Raw genomic sequence first — 15520 nt, forward strand, 5'->3', positions numbered from 1 at the left:
AACAAACTGCCTGCCAGCTATAAAAACTTATACAACAGACCTGGCACCTGCTTCAGAATATTTTTCACTAGGAATGAATTAAAGTAAAATAATAGCACGTTTATGAGGAGAAGAGTAGAAGCTCACATGTAAAAGTTCCTCTTGCTAGTGGCAAAATAAATAACTAAATATTTGAGTTGTATAGTAGGCAGTAAGTTTTTTTTTTACCGGTAATAGAAGGTTTGAGTAATTATTGACTATTAAAGAGAAAACATAAAAAACTTTAATAATATTTCAGAGAAATTTAATTTAAGTTAATCATACGCCCCGTACCACTTAAAACAAACATTTTTGCTTTTTATAACCATAACTAGGCAATATTAATTATTGAATTTTTTACTTAATCCTTTAAGTATTAAATCCTACTAAATATTCTCATTTTTAAAATTGCTTCGCATAATTTATTTTTCCTTTTTTTCTATTTTTTTTTAATTTAAATTTCTTTCTGCTTGCTTTGGCTATAATTTTAATAGCAGATTATGTGTCCGTTTTTTTTTAAGATGATTTATATTTGAAATTTCTTATCAGCAGCAGATTCTTCTTTAAATATTGCTGCAGCATATTCCGTTTGGTTAGCCAGACGTATGTGTGTTTTTAATAGAGTTTTCATTTTTATCTGGCCAATAAATTTACTTAAAGAAAAAACATGAACTTGATAATATTTATGGCCGTTTCCAAGAGAGTTTTCTTTTAAGAAGTGCAAGCACATTTGCATTGAAGGAGCAATAGAAAGGAGTGGAATTAAAAAGTGTAAAAATAATTTAAATAAAATGAGTAAAACTAATTAAGAGCTGAAATTTGTTAAAAGCTAGAACTGAACTAGAACTGCTGGAACTGAACTAGAACTAAACTGGAACTGAACTAGAACAGAACTAGAACTGAAGTAGAACAGAACTATAACTGAACTAGAACTGAACTAGAACTAGAACTGAACTAGAACTAAACTAGAACTGAACTAGAACTGAACTAGAACTGAACTAGAACTGAACTAGAACTGAACTAGAACTGAACTAGAACTGAACTAGAACTAACTAGAACTGAACTAGAACTGAACTAGAACTGAACTAGAACTGAACTAGAACTGAACTAGAACTGAACTAGACTGAACTAGAACTGAACTAGAACTGAACTAGAACTGAACTAGAACTGAACTAGAACTGAACTAGAACTGAACTAGAACTGAACTAGAACTGAACTAGAACTGAACTAGAACTGACTTAGAACTGAACTAGAACTGAACTAGAACTGAACTAGAACTGAACTAGAACTGAACTAGAACTGAACTAGAACTGAACTAGAACTGAACTAGAACTGAACTAGAACTGAACTAGAACTGAACTAGAACTGAACTAGAACTGAACTAGAACTGAACTAGAACTGAACTAGAACTGAACTAGAACTGAACTAGAACTGAACTAGACTGAACTAGAACTGAACTAGAACTGAACTAGAACTGAACTAGAACTACGAGAACTGAACCTAGAACTGAACTAGAACTGAACTAGAACTGAACTAGAACTGAACTAGAACTAACTAGAACTGAACTAGAACTGAACTAGAACTGATGAACTAGAACTGAACTAGAACTGAACTAGAACTGAACTAGAACTGAACTAGAACTGAACTAGAACTGAACTAGAACTGAACTAGAACTGAACTAGAACTGAACTAGAACTGAACTAGAACTGAACTAGAACTGAACTAGAACTGAACTAGAACTGAACTAGAACTGAACTAGAACTGAACTAGAACTGAACTAGAACTGAACTAGAACTGAACTAGAACTGAACTAGAACTGAACTAGAACTGAACTAGAACTGAACTAGAACTGAACTAGAACTGAACTAGAACTGAACTAGAACTGAACTAGAACTGAACTAGAACTGAACTAGAACTGAACTAGAACTGAACTAGAACTGAACTAGAACTGAACTAGAACTGAACTAGAACTGAACTAGAACTGAACTAGAACTGAACTAGAACTGAACTACAACTGAACTAAACTGAACTACAACTGAACTAGAACTGAACTAGAACTGAACTAGAACTGAACTAGAACTGAACTAGAACTACTAGAACTGAACTAGAACTGAACTAGAACTGAACTAGAACTGAACTAGAACTGAATTAGAACCGAACAAGAACTGAACTGATTAGTCTAACAGAATAGACTATAATATAGAATAGACTATAGACAACCCTAGACTACACCATAGACTAGTCTATAGACTAGACTAATATATAGACTGTGTTTCAGTCTATGGACTGGACTATTGACTGGATTATAGACTAGACTATAGACTGGCTCAAACACTTTATAACTCTTGAATTATATTTGATAAGAAATTAGTCCTTTTACTTAATATTTTAATAAAAAATTTAATATTATTTCTTATTATTTTTGCTCAACCCTGTTTTTTCCCGTTTTTTGCTTTGGCCATTTGTTCTTTTACATTCTTCACTTAAACTATTTATTATTCTAACCACTTGGACTCTTTAGCCAATTTAGCACGTTTTGGCCATTCTCTTAGTTTGTAATAAAAAAACACCTATTGCCATCAAATTGATTGAATAAGTTTTTTGCGTTGGCTTAGGCCAACTTACTGCTGCTAGCATAGGGATTCTCTTTAGGTCTATTTAGTTTAGAGAAAGAAATAAATAAAAAAAGTTTGTAATTTTAACACAGTTCAATAAATGTTCATTACGCCTGGTTAATAGTTGTAAAAATTTCAATTAAAATCAAGTGAGGCGTATGAGTGTTAGTTTTTTTTTTACAAGTAGAGAGAATTTTTTAAAATTTCCCTTAAACTTTATTAAGGTTTTATGTTTAACTTAAAGCTTGATATGTTGTGATTCTAAAACAATAAGATTTTTATATAAAATGTTTATTTAAAGCCATGCTATAGAGTATTTTGTGTGGCAGTAACTGTGAATTAATATCAATCATACGTCATGTAGCACAATTACTTTATGTTAGAAAATGAAAGCATTTTGTATTATGTTGGAAGTTTTATTTAGTTTTTGTTTTTACATTCCATTTCAATTAATTTTTATGAACAAAAATTATAAATAATAAATAAAACAACATGTCATGTCATGTTTCTCATGCTAAAAACAGCTTAACATTTAAACATATTTATCTTGTTTTAATAATGACATTAACTAAAATGTCATGTTAATATAAAAACAAAATAAAAATCTTGTAAAATTTAATTCTATCCCCTAAAGTTTGAACGTTTTTTGCTCATTTACTAGTTAAAGCCATACAATTTTGTTACATCCAACCTCTCCCTGCTCTAGTCTTGTAACAGCAGCCAGCTGCTGTTGGAAAAAATATAAAAGTCTTGTATTTAACTTTTAATACAAAGTAAAACATTAACTCTTTTTTGATTATTCTTAAAGGAAAAATAACTAAATGAAATGTTGTTTTGAGCTATAAAAATTTAAGAAAAATTTCATTATTTTTTTTTTTTTTAAACTCCTGTAAAGGGAGTTGTAGTATCAAATGTTAAATATTAAATTGAAGTATACATTTACATTTTCTTTTAATCTTTTGATTAAAATTGTTTCTGTTAGGTTTGTTGCCCTGAAAATTTAATGATATTATACTTGATTAAACTTTTTGGTGTCTTCTGCTGTTGATTTAACAAAAAAAAAAAAAAAAAAAAAAGAAGTAAAAAGAAAACACTGAAATGAAATCATTTCATTTCTTATTTATTTTGTTGCAAATATTTTTTCTTTCTTTTAGAAATTTGCAAAGTTTTGTATTACAATATAAACAGTAATACAATATAAATTTCCAGCAATACGATTTAAACTAAAAAAAAATTGCAGTTGAAGATAGCAAACAAGAAATGCAAAGTTCTCAATTACTTTTAGAAAGAAAGAAAGATTTTCAAAATGCAAGTAAATAAACTTAAGAATTAAAAAGGGTAAAAGAGAAGTTTTAGGAATAAAATCCAAAAAAACTATTTAACAAAACTAGAAAAAAATTTAACAAAACTCATTTTTTTAATTCAAAAATAAATTTTCAAATACAGTTTTTCTAACTTTCATTAATCCTTAACAACTTTTAATTATATTTTTGTGACAGCTTAATATCTTATTATTCAAATCAAAAACAATTTTTAAAATATCTTTACTGCAACGAAAGTTATAAGTAAATAACTACTACAACCTCTGAATTAATATCAATCATACGCCCTCAGTAATAAATTTTAAAAAATTAAAAAAATTCAACAATATCGTATTAAATTGAAATTTTTAAAAACCGAAACTTATTTAATAATATGAAGTAATATCAGAGAAAAAAATTTATATTTCTCATAAATTTTGGACACAACTTTTGTTCCAAACTTTCCATACCCACCTCGTTTAACAACAGGATTTATTTTATTTTCTTACTTCTTAAAATATAAATAGTTTATTTCTTTAATTTTGTTTTACTTTTCCCTTGAAATCCACATTTCACTCAAAACTTTTTTCACTTATAACTTTTTAAACGTTTTAATTAAATAGATTTAAATACAGTTTAATTGATTGCTTAAGTTTGTCTTAATGCTTGTAAAGTTTGAACTTTGATTTCCACAAATTTAATCTGCATTAAATAGGGCGTATGATTTATATTAATTACAATTTGCTTTATAATTATAAAAACAATGAAGACATTTAAAGAATTGTAACGATTTTGAATGGTCTAGTCTATAGTCTAGTCTACAGTCTAGTCTATAGTCTAGTTCACAGTCTAGTCTACAGTCTAGTCTACAGTCCATTCTATAGTCTACTCTATAGTCTAGTCTATTAGTCTAGTCTATAGTCTAGTCTATAGTCTCGTCTATAGTCTAGTCTATAGTCTAGTCTATAGTCTAGTCTATAGTCTAGTCTATAGTCTAGTCTATAGTCTAGTCTATAGTCTAGTCTATAGTCTAGTCTATAGTCTAGTCTATAGTCTAGTCTATAGTCTAGTCTATAGTCTAGTCTATAGTCTAGTCTATAGTCTAGTCTATAGTCTAGTCTATAGTCTAGTCTATAGTCTAGTCTATAGTCTAGTCTATAGTCTAGTCTATAGTCTAGTCTATAGTCTAGTCTATAGCTAGTCTATAGTCTGTCTAGTCTATAGTCTAGTCTATAGTCTAGTCTATAGTCTAGTCTATAGTCTAGTCTAGTCTAGTCTAGTCTATAGTCTAGTCTATAGTCTAGTCTATAGTCTAGTCTATAGTCTAGTCTATAGTCTAGTCTATAGTCTAGTCTATAGTCTAGTCTATAGTCTAGTCTATAGTCTAGTCTATAGTCTAGTCTATAGTCTAGTCTATAGTCTAGTCTATAGTCTAGTCTATAGTCTAGTCTATAGTCTAGTCTATAGTCTAGTCTATAGTCTAGTCTATAGTCTAGTCTATAGTCTAGTCTATAGTCTAGTCTATAGTCTAGTCTATAGTCTAGTCTATAGTCTAGTCTATAGTCTAGTCTATAGTCTAGTCTATAGTCTAGTCTATAGTCTAGTCTATAGTCTAGTCTATAGTCTAGTCTATAGTCTAGTCTATAGTCTAGTCTATAGTCTAGTCTATAGTCTAGTCTATAGTCTAGTCTATAGTCTAGTCTATAGTCTAGTCTATAGTCTAGTCTATAGTCTAGTGTATAGTCTAGTCTATAGTCTAGTCTATAGTCTAGTCTATAGTCTAGTCTATAGTCTAGTCTATAGTCTAGTCTATAGTCTAGTCTATAAGTCTAGTCTATAGTCTAGTCTATAGTCTAGTCTATAGTCTAGTCTATAGTCTAGTCTATAGTCTAGTCTATAGTCTAGTCTATAGTCTAGTCTATAGTCGTAGTCTATAGTCTAGTCTATAGTCTAGTCTATAGTCTAGTCTATAGTCTAGTCTATAGTCTAGTCTATAGTGTAGTCTATAGTCTAGTCTATAGTCTAGTCTATAGTCTAGTCTATAGTCTAGTCTATAGTCTAGTCTATAGTCTAGTCTATAGTCTAGTCTATAGTCTAGTCTATAGTCTAGTCTATAGTCTAGTCTATAGTCTAGTCTATAGTCTAGTCTATAGTCTAGTCTATAGTCTAGTCTATAGTCTAGTCTATAGTCTAGTCTATAGTCTAGTCTATAGTCTAGTCTATAGTCTAGTCTATAGTCTAGTCTATAGTCTAGTCTATAGTCTAGTCTATAGTCTAGTCTATAGTCTAGTCTATAGTCTAGTCTATAGTCTAGTCTATAGTCTAGTCTATAGTCTAGTCTATAGTCTAGTCTATAGTCTAGTCTATAGTCTAGTCTATACTCTAGTCTATAGTCTAGTCTATAGTCTAGTCTATAGTCTAGTCTATAGTCTAGTCTATAGTCTAGTCTATAGTCTAGTCTATAGTCTAGTCTATAGTCTAGTCTATAGTCTAGTCTATCGTCTAGTCTACAGTCTAGTCTATAGTCTAGTCTATAGTCTAGTCTATAGTCTAGTCTATAGTCTAGTCTATAGTCTAGTCTCTAGTTTAGTCTATAGTCTAGTCTATAGTCTAGTCTATAGTCTAGTCTATAGTCTAGTCTATAGTCTAGTCTATAGTCTAGTCTATAGTCTAGTCTATAGTCTAGTCTATAGTCTAGTCTATAGTCTAGTCTATAGTCTAGTCTATAGTCTAGTCTATAGTCTAGTCTATAGTCTAGTCTATAGTCTAGTCTATAGTCTAGTCTATTATAGTCTAGTCTATAGTCTAGTCTATAGTCTAGTCCTATAGTCTAGTCTATAGTCTAGTCTATAGTCTAGTCTATAGTTAGTCTATAGTCTAGTCTTATTCAGTCTATTATGTAGTCCACACTCTGTTCTATAGTCTAGTTTATAGTCTAGTCTATAGTGTAGTTTATAGTCTAGTATAATCTGTTTTTTTGTTTTTTTTTGTCAATTAGAACAGATTTTCCTAACTTACATCTAATTAATAATACTCATACGTTCTGATGAACCTAAAATACATTTTTAAACAATTTCTTATAATTGCCTGAGGAATTGTTGTAATTTGCTAATGGTTTTTATATGTTTCAACCATAAATAATTGACTATTTTTTTATAAATTGCAATAGCAACTGATAGGAACCCTTTTAATAACAAAAAAAAAAAATAATAAATGAACAAAGTCAACATTTTCTGCATTTTTTAATTGATATGTAAATTTAGCTCTTAATTGCAGAAATTATAAAGATATTAATACATTTTTAGCTTTATTAAAAGGGTGACAGCCGTTGTAACAAGTCTAAAGGTTTAAACGTTTTTTTCTAAGCCAAGGAGAACACAAAGTAAGTGAACCATTTAATTAAATCTCATGGAATATTTTGCTTTGTTTCTATTTTCTGCAATTTGTAATTGAAATGGAAATGTCTTGGTATATTTTTCATGTTTTAATTTGTCTTGTGATTTCTTTTGTCCAGTTATTGTATAATTGGGTCTAAGTAATAAATTAATAAAATTATATTGAAAAACAAAACTCCTAAAAAAATCTGTACACCATTACTCTAGGGCCTAAAAGGCTTTGCCATTAAATTCAATTGAATTGCTGATTAGTATTAAATATTTCGTAAGCTTTAGAAAAGGAAAGGGAATTATATAAATGTACTTTATTTTGTTTTCTAATACCTACTCGTTTCCCCAACCACTGTATTGTAACTAATGATACCGGAAATTGTTTTGGGCAGGATATTGAAAAGACCAAAAACAATAATAATAAAAACGCTTAGTCAGTAGGAAGGAAGTAAGTAAGGAAAAAATAATAGAATACGAAGCGTTAAAGTAAGAGCAAATAACTAAATAAATATAAATGGATTTTAATATGAAAATAAATGCTTAAAGATTTAGCAAAATTTACATTTGCAGCTGAAAGAAATCGTAAAAATATTCCAAAGAGACTCTTTAAAGATCTAAGAAGATTACATATACTAAAACAACCAATAGACTATAGTATAGAATATTGACTAGACTAGAGACTAGACTAGACTAGACTAGACTAGACTAGACTATAGACTAGACTATAGACTAGACTAGAGACTAGACTAGAGACTAGAACTTAGACGAGACTATAGACTAGACTATAGACTAGACTATAGACTATCTATAGACTAGACTATAGACTAGACTATAGACTAGACTATACTAGACTGACTATGACTAGACTATAGACTAGACTATATACTAACTAGACTATAGACTAGACTATAGACTAGACTATAGACTAGACTATAGACTAGACTGAGACTAACTATAGACTAGACTATAGACTAGACTATAGACTAGACTATAGACTAGACTATAGACTAGACTATAGACTAGACTATAGACTAGACATAGACTAGACTATAGACTAGACTATAGACTAGACTATAGACTAGACTATAGACTAGACTATAGACTAGACTATGACTAGACTAAGACTAGACTATAGACTAGACTATAGACTAGACTATGACTAGACTAGAGACTAGACTATAGACTAGACTATAGACTAGACTATAGACTAGACTATAGACTAGACTATAGACTAGACTATAGACTAGACTATAGACTAGACTATAGACTAGACTATAGACTAGACTATAGACTAGACTATAGACTAGACTATAGACTAGACTATAGACTAGACTATAGACTAGACTAGAGACTAGACTATGACTAGACTATAGACTAGACTATAGACTAGACTAGACTAGGACTAGACTAGACTAGACTATAGACTAGACTATAGACTAGACTATAGACTAGACTAGACTAGACTATCGACTAGACTATAGACTAGACTATAGACTAGACTATAGACTAGACTATAGACTACTAGACTATAGACTAGACTATAGACTAGACTATAGACTAGACTATAGACTAGGACTATAGCCCTAAACTATACACGAAACTATTGTGTAGGTTATAGACCAGATTGTCGACTAGACCATTATTAATCTATAGTCTAAAGTACAATCTTTTATTATATTTCACAAAAATCCTTAAATTCCTTAAACAAGTTTCCCTCTTCACTTCCTCAATTACTCACAAAAAAGAAACTCTGCCATTTTCTTGAATAATTGATTATTTATGTTAAGTGTTCACTTGTTTCTATCACCTTGTGGTTATTGTTTAACAAAATTTAATTATATTTATCATAGTTTTATTGAAAAGCTTATACATATAAATAACTAATTTCTAAAGTAGAAAGACGAGAGTGTAACGACAAGACAATTGTTCAACTTATAAGATTTTATCAAATTAATTGAAATTTTCTTACGCACACATCCTCTTATGGTAATTAAGTATTAGAAGAGAAATGCTAAAGCAAAGAATTTATCATTTTAATAGAAAATACTTGTAGATAATTAATTAGAAATTTATTGATTTAAAGTAATAAATAATTTAAATGGAAAGATATTTATTAAAACAGGAATTTTTTAATTTAGTTTTGAGAATATAGTTTAAGGATAATTTAGGGGGTGGCGTATGAGTATTATTTACTTAAAAGTAAGAGGATAAAAATAACTTGTTTTTTTCTTTTAGCTTGTATTTGAAATTTTGTAAAATTTATTAAAAATTTATATTAAGGTTTCATAGATTTTATAGCTTGTTAAACATTTTATTAAAAAAATTCCATAAAGTTTCTAAATTTCATTAAAAATTTTAACTTTAAAAACTTTCATGCTACAGTACGTATGAGTATTATTAATTATGATTAATTTTGTTATATTAATCATAACTTGATGAAAAATCAATGGATTTTTAAAATTCAAAATGCTAAAGAAAGCTAAGACATTGAACTTTTTAAAATATACTATAACATTTCCCTATTGACTTGCCAAGACCCATAATTATATCAACAAAATCAAAATTTATATTTTCTTAAAAATTTCTTAGAAACAATTTCAAGTTTTAAAGCATTTTATCTTTTCTACTTAATAAAATAATCTACAACATCTATCAATATCTAAAATTGCCATTTATTTATAAATATTCCATTACTTTTCTATGTAATTTTCCGCAAGTTTGATTTATTCCAGTACTTTATCTCTACAACATGTACATCCATCATATATTTAGCTCTTTGTTTAAACATTTCATTTACACCCTTTTGTTTGCCACCACCACATATCCTGACAGGAATTCTAACACCAACAAAACACGAAAAACGACAACAATAGAAAACCTCTTGAAAAAAAGGAAAATCACTCAAAAGAAGAAAATCTATCAATATTACAACAAAACCCCACAACGATATTGTATAGATTATAATACTCTTACCCAAATAATATATTTATATGAATGTATTGAATATACATGATTTTCGGTTTAGTGAATAAATACTTGCTGTAATAGTCAATAACATTTACGTGCTTCAACATGTTTTGCAGTCCCCCCAACCTTTACATTCTTCCCTCCTCTTCTTTCAATCAATATTCATTCATTCTGCTCTCAGCGATGAAGCAATCATTGAATGAAAATCTTTTGCGATTCATGTTCATGTATGTCTGCAATAATAGCAATTGTTGCTTGTTGTTGTTTTGCTGTCATGAGGGTGTAGGGTGAAGTGCCAAAATGTTTGGTGGGTGTTTGTTTATTATGGCAAAACTTATGATAAAATGTTTGAAGTTGTTAATATAAAATTTGTTTTCATAGATAAACCAAAACGTGCCAAATGTTTTGTGTTATCTTAAGTTATGCTGGTTCCTTCATAGATGGAAATTGGGGGAGGTTGGAAAAGGGTGCTGGGAAATTGACTTATTAATGTTAGAGCAATAAAGATTATTTGATAATAATGTAATGGTTGAGATAAGCAGTTAATAATAATGATGGCCAAAATATGTTTAATAAACAAGAGAAATATTTAACCTAAATTAAGGGGCACACATAGCAATCAAGAACTAATGCGCCTAAAGGTAGGCAATAAATAATATTATATGATAACACCCTAAAGTAGGCAACAGTTAAGAGCACTTACAGGTTCAAGTTACGTTCAGTTGTAGTACAGTTCTAGTTCACCTCTACTGCAGTTCTAATTGAGTTCTGTTCTAGTTCTGTTCTAGTTCAGTTCTAGTTCAGTTCTAGTTCAGTTCAAGTTCAGTTCTAGTTCAGTTCTAGTTCAGTTCTAGTTCAGTTCTAGTTCAGTTCTAGTTCGTTCTAGTCGTTCTAGTTCAGTTCTAGTTCAGTTCTAGTTCAGTTCTAGTTCAGTTCTAGTTCAGTTCTAGTTCAGTCTAGTTCAGTTCTAGTTCGTAGTTCAGTTCTAGTTCAGTTCTAGTTCAGTTCTAGTTCGTTCTAGTTCAGTTCTAGTTCAGTTCTAGTTCTAGTTCAGTTCTAGTTCTGTTCTAGTTCTGTTCTGTTCTAGTTCTGTTATAGTTCTGTTCTAGTTCTGTTCTAGTTCTGTTCTAGTTCTGTTCTAGTTCTGTTCTAGTTCTGTTCTAGTCTGTTCTAGTTTGTTATAGTTCTGTTCTAGTTCTGTTATAGTTATGTTCTAGTTCGTTCTAGTTCTGTTCTAGTTATGTTCTAGTTCTGTTCTAGTTCTGTTCTAGTCTGTTCTAATTCTGTTCTAGTTTCTGTTCTAGTTCTGTTCTAGTTCTGTTCTAGTTCTGTTCTAGTTCTGTTCTAGTTCTGTTCTAGTTCTGTTCTAGTTCTGTTCTAGTTCTGTTCTAGTTCTGTTCTAGTTCTGTTCTAGTTCTGTTCTAGTTATGTTCTAGTTCTGTTCTAGGTTCTGTTCTTAGTTCTGTTCTAGTTCTGTTCTAGTTCTGTTCTAGTTCTGTTCTAGTTCTGTTCTAGTTTAGTTCTAGTTAGTTCTAGTTTCAGTTCTAGTTTAGTTCTAGTTCAGTTCTAGTTCTAGTTCTAGTTCTAGTTCTAGATTCAGTTCTAGTTCAGTTCTAGTTCAGTTCTAGTTCAGTTCTAGTTCAGTTCTAGTTCAGTTCTAGTCAGTTCTAGTTTCTAGTTCTAGTTCAGTTCTAGTTCAGTTCTAGTTCAGTTCTAGTTCAGTTCTAGTTCAGTTCTAGTTCAGTTCTATGTTCAGTTCTAGTTCAGTTCTAGTTCAGTTCTACGTTCAGTTCTAGTTCAGTTCTAGTTCAGTTCTAGTTCAGTTCTAGTTCAGTTCTAGTTCAGTTCTAGTTCAGTTCTAGTTCAGTTCTAGTTCAGTTCTAGTCAGTTCTAGTTCAGTTCTAGTTCAGTTCTAGTTCAGTTCTAGTTCAGTTCTAGTTCAGTTCTAGTTCAGGTTCTAGTTCAGTAGTTCAGTTCTAGTTTCAGTTCTAGTTCAGTTCTAGTTCAGTTCTAGTTCAGTTCTAGTTCAGTTCTAGTTCAGTTCTATTTCAGTACTAGTTCACTTCAAGGTTCAGTTCAAGTTCAGTTCTAGTTCAGTTCTAGTTCAGTTCTAGTTAGTTCTAGTTCAGTTCTAGTTCAGTTCTAGTTCAGTCTAGTTCAGTTCTAGTTCAGTTCTAGTTCAGTTCTAGTTCAGTTCTAGTTCAGTTCTAGTTACAGTTCCTAGTCAGCTTCTAGTTCAGTTCTAGTTCAGTCTAGTTCAGTTCTAGTTCAGTTCTAGTTCAGTTCTAGTTCAGTTCTAGTTCAGTTCTAGTTCAGTTCTAGTTCAGTTCTAGTTCAGTTCTATTTTCAGTTCTAGTTCAGTTCTAGTTCAGTTCTAGTTCAGTCTAGTTCAGTTCTAGTTCAGTTCTAGTTCAGTTCTAGTCAGTACTAGTTCAGTTCAAGTTCAGTTCTAGTTCAGTTCTAGTTCAGTTCTAGTTCAGTTCTAGTTCAGTTCTAGTTCAGTTCTAGTTCAGTTCTAGTTCAGTTCTAGTTCAGTTCTAGTTCAGTTCTAGTTCAGTTCTAGTTCAGTTCTAGTTCAGTTCTAGTTCAGTTCTAGTTCAGTTCTAGTTCAGTTCTAGTTCAGTTCTAGTTTAGTTCTAGTTCAGTTCTAGTTCAATTCTAGTTCAGTTCTAGTTCATTTCTAGTTCAGTTCTAGTTCAGTTCTAGTTCAGTTCTAGTTCAGTTCTAGTTCAGTTCTAGTTCAGTTCCAGTTCAGTTCTAGTTCAGTTCTAGTTCAGTTCTAGTTCAGTTCTAGTTCAGTTCTAGTTCAGTTCTCGTTTAGTTCTCGTTCAGTTCTAGTTCAGTTCTGGTTCAGTTCTAGTTCAGTTCTCGTTCAGTTTTCGTTCAGTTCTCGTTGAGGTCTACTTCAGTTCTAGTATGATTCTTGTTCTGTTTTAGTTCTAGTTTTTTCTAAACTTAAACTTTTTGAAATAAAAAATGTAACTTTTTCTTCTGTTTGAACTTGAAAAAGATTATTTATTTCTGAAACATAATACATATTCTATGAAATAAAATAAAATAAAATTTGTAGTTCCAGTTCAATATACTCCTTCGCCACGTAAAGTATTTGTAAAATAAATGACACCACTTCAAATGACAAAATATGAAATAAACTGCAAAGAGAAGCCACAGAAAATGAAAAACATTTCTGAAATAAAAACCCAGGAAGACAATATAAATCTTTAATAAAATTAAAGAAAAAATGAAATAGTACTGCTGGAAAACTCTTTCTATAAATGTTTATAATAAAGGAGTTCTTTTTCTGGGGTCTTAATGCCAATGCCGGAGAAGCGTAGAAAATTATTTTTATTGTCACTTTTCTATCATTAGAGGGCTTAAAGACAAAAAGAAAAACAATTTTCCAAAGAAAAGGACCTTTAGGAAACAGTTTTTATTTTTTCTTTTTAGTTTCCTGCAATTGTTCTGCAGAAAAACGGAAGGCACCATGACATGCTACAAATAATGACGATGAATAGATAAATGTAATAATACAACCCGTACTTGAAATAAATAATGATGACAAAGAAAATCTGTTGTGAACTTTGTGAATAAGCGAGAAAAAATCTGAACTAGAATTGATGGGAAAAGGTTAAAAATAGAATTGAGAAAAGCTAAGGCTTTTAGTATTTATAAAAAAATAAAATTTCCTAGAATTTAATTATTTTATTAAAAATCTTATTAATGTGGGAGTGCTACTGATTAGTTGATTTTTCCTAAATTGTTTTAAATATAAAGCGTAATTTATGGGAGAAATAATAAAAATATGACATCAGATTTTGTGTTAAAAAGTGATAATTAAAACAGAAATTTTATTTTGGTGTTAATTAGTTACAGTGAGAGGCAGAACTGTATCTTAACTAAAACAGAACAAGAGCTAAACTAGAACTAAACTAGAGCTGAACTAGAACTGAACTAAAACTGAACTAGAACTGAACTAGAACTGAACTAGAACTGAACTAAAACTGAACTAGAACTGAACTAGAACTGAACTAGAACTGAACTAGAACTGAACTAGAACTGAAATAGAACTGAACTAGAACTGAACTAGAACTGAACTAGAACTGAACTAGAACTGAACCAGAACTGAACTAGAACTGAACTAAAACTGAACTAAAACTGAACTAGAACTGAACTAGAACTGAACTAGAACTGAACTAGAACTGAACTAGAACTGAACTAGAGCTGAACTAGAACTGAACTAGAACTGAACTAGAACTGAACTAAAACTGAACTAGAACTGAACTAGAACTGAACTAGAACTGAACTAGAACTGAACTAGAACTGAACTAGAACTGAACTAGAACTGAACTAGAACTGAACTAGAACTGAACTAGAACTGAACTAGAACTGAACTAGAACAGAACTAGAACAGAACCAGAACAGAACTAGAACAGACCTAGAACAGAACTAGAACAGAACTAGAACAGAACTAGAACAGAACTAGAACAGAACCAGAACAGAACTAGAACAGAACTAGAACAGAACTAGAAACAGAACTTGAACAGAACTAGAACTGAACTAGGACAAAACTAGAACAGAACTAAAACAGAACTAGAACAGACCTAGAACAGAACTAGAACAGACCTAGAACTGAACTAGAACTGAACTAGAACTGAACTAGAACTGAACTAGAACTGAACTAGAACTGAACTAGAACTGAACTAGAACTGAACTAGAACTGAACCAGAACTGAACTAGAACTGAACTAGAACTGAACTAGAACTAAACTAGAACTAAACTAGAACTGAACTAGAACTGAACTAAAACTGAACTAAAACTGAACTAGAACTGAACTAGAACTGAACTAGAGCTGAACTAGAACTGAACTAGAACTGAACTAGAACTGAACTAAAACTGAACTAGAACTGAACTAGAACTGAACTAGAACTGAACTAGAACTGAACTAGAACTGAACTAGAACTGAACTAGAACTGAACTAGAACTGAACTAGAACTGAACTAGAACTGAACTAGAACTGAACTAGAACTGAACTAGAACTGAACTAGAACTGAACTAGAACTGAACTAGAATGAACTAGAACTGAACTAGAACTGACTAGAACTGAACTAGAACTGAACTAGAACTGAACTAGAACTGAACCAAACGACTAGAACTGACTAGAACTGAACTAGAACTGAACTAGAACTGAACTAGAACTGAACTAGAACTGACTATAACTGAACTAGAACTGAAC

Source organism: Lucilia sericata, unplaced genomic scaffold, assembly GCF_015586225.1.
Source record: "Lucilia sericata isolate MDLA Ls3-8-SP2 unplaced genomic scaffold, ASM1558622v1 Contig000573F_arrow, whole genome shotgun sequence".
NCBI lineage: Eukaryota > Metazoa > Arthropoda > Insecta > Diptera > Calliphoridae > Lucilia > Lucilia sericata.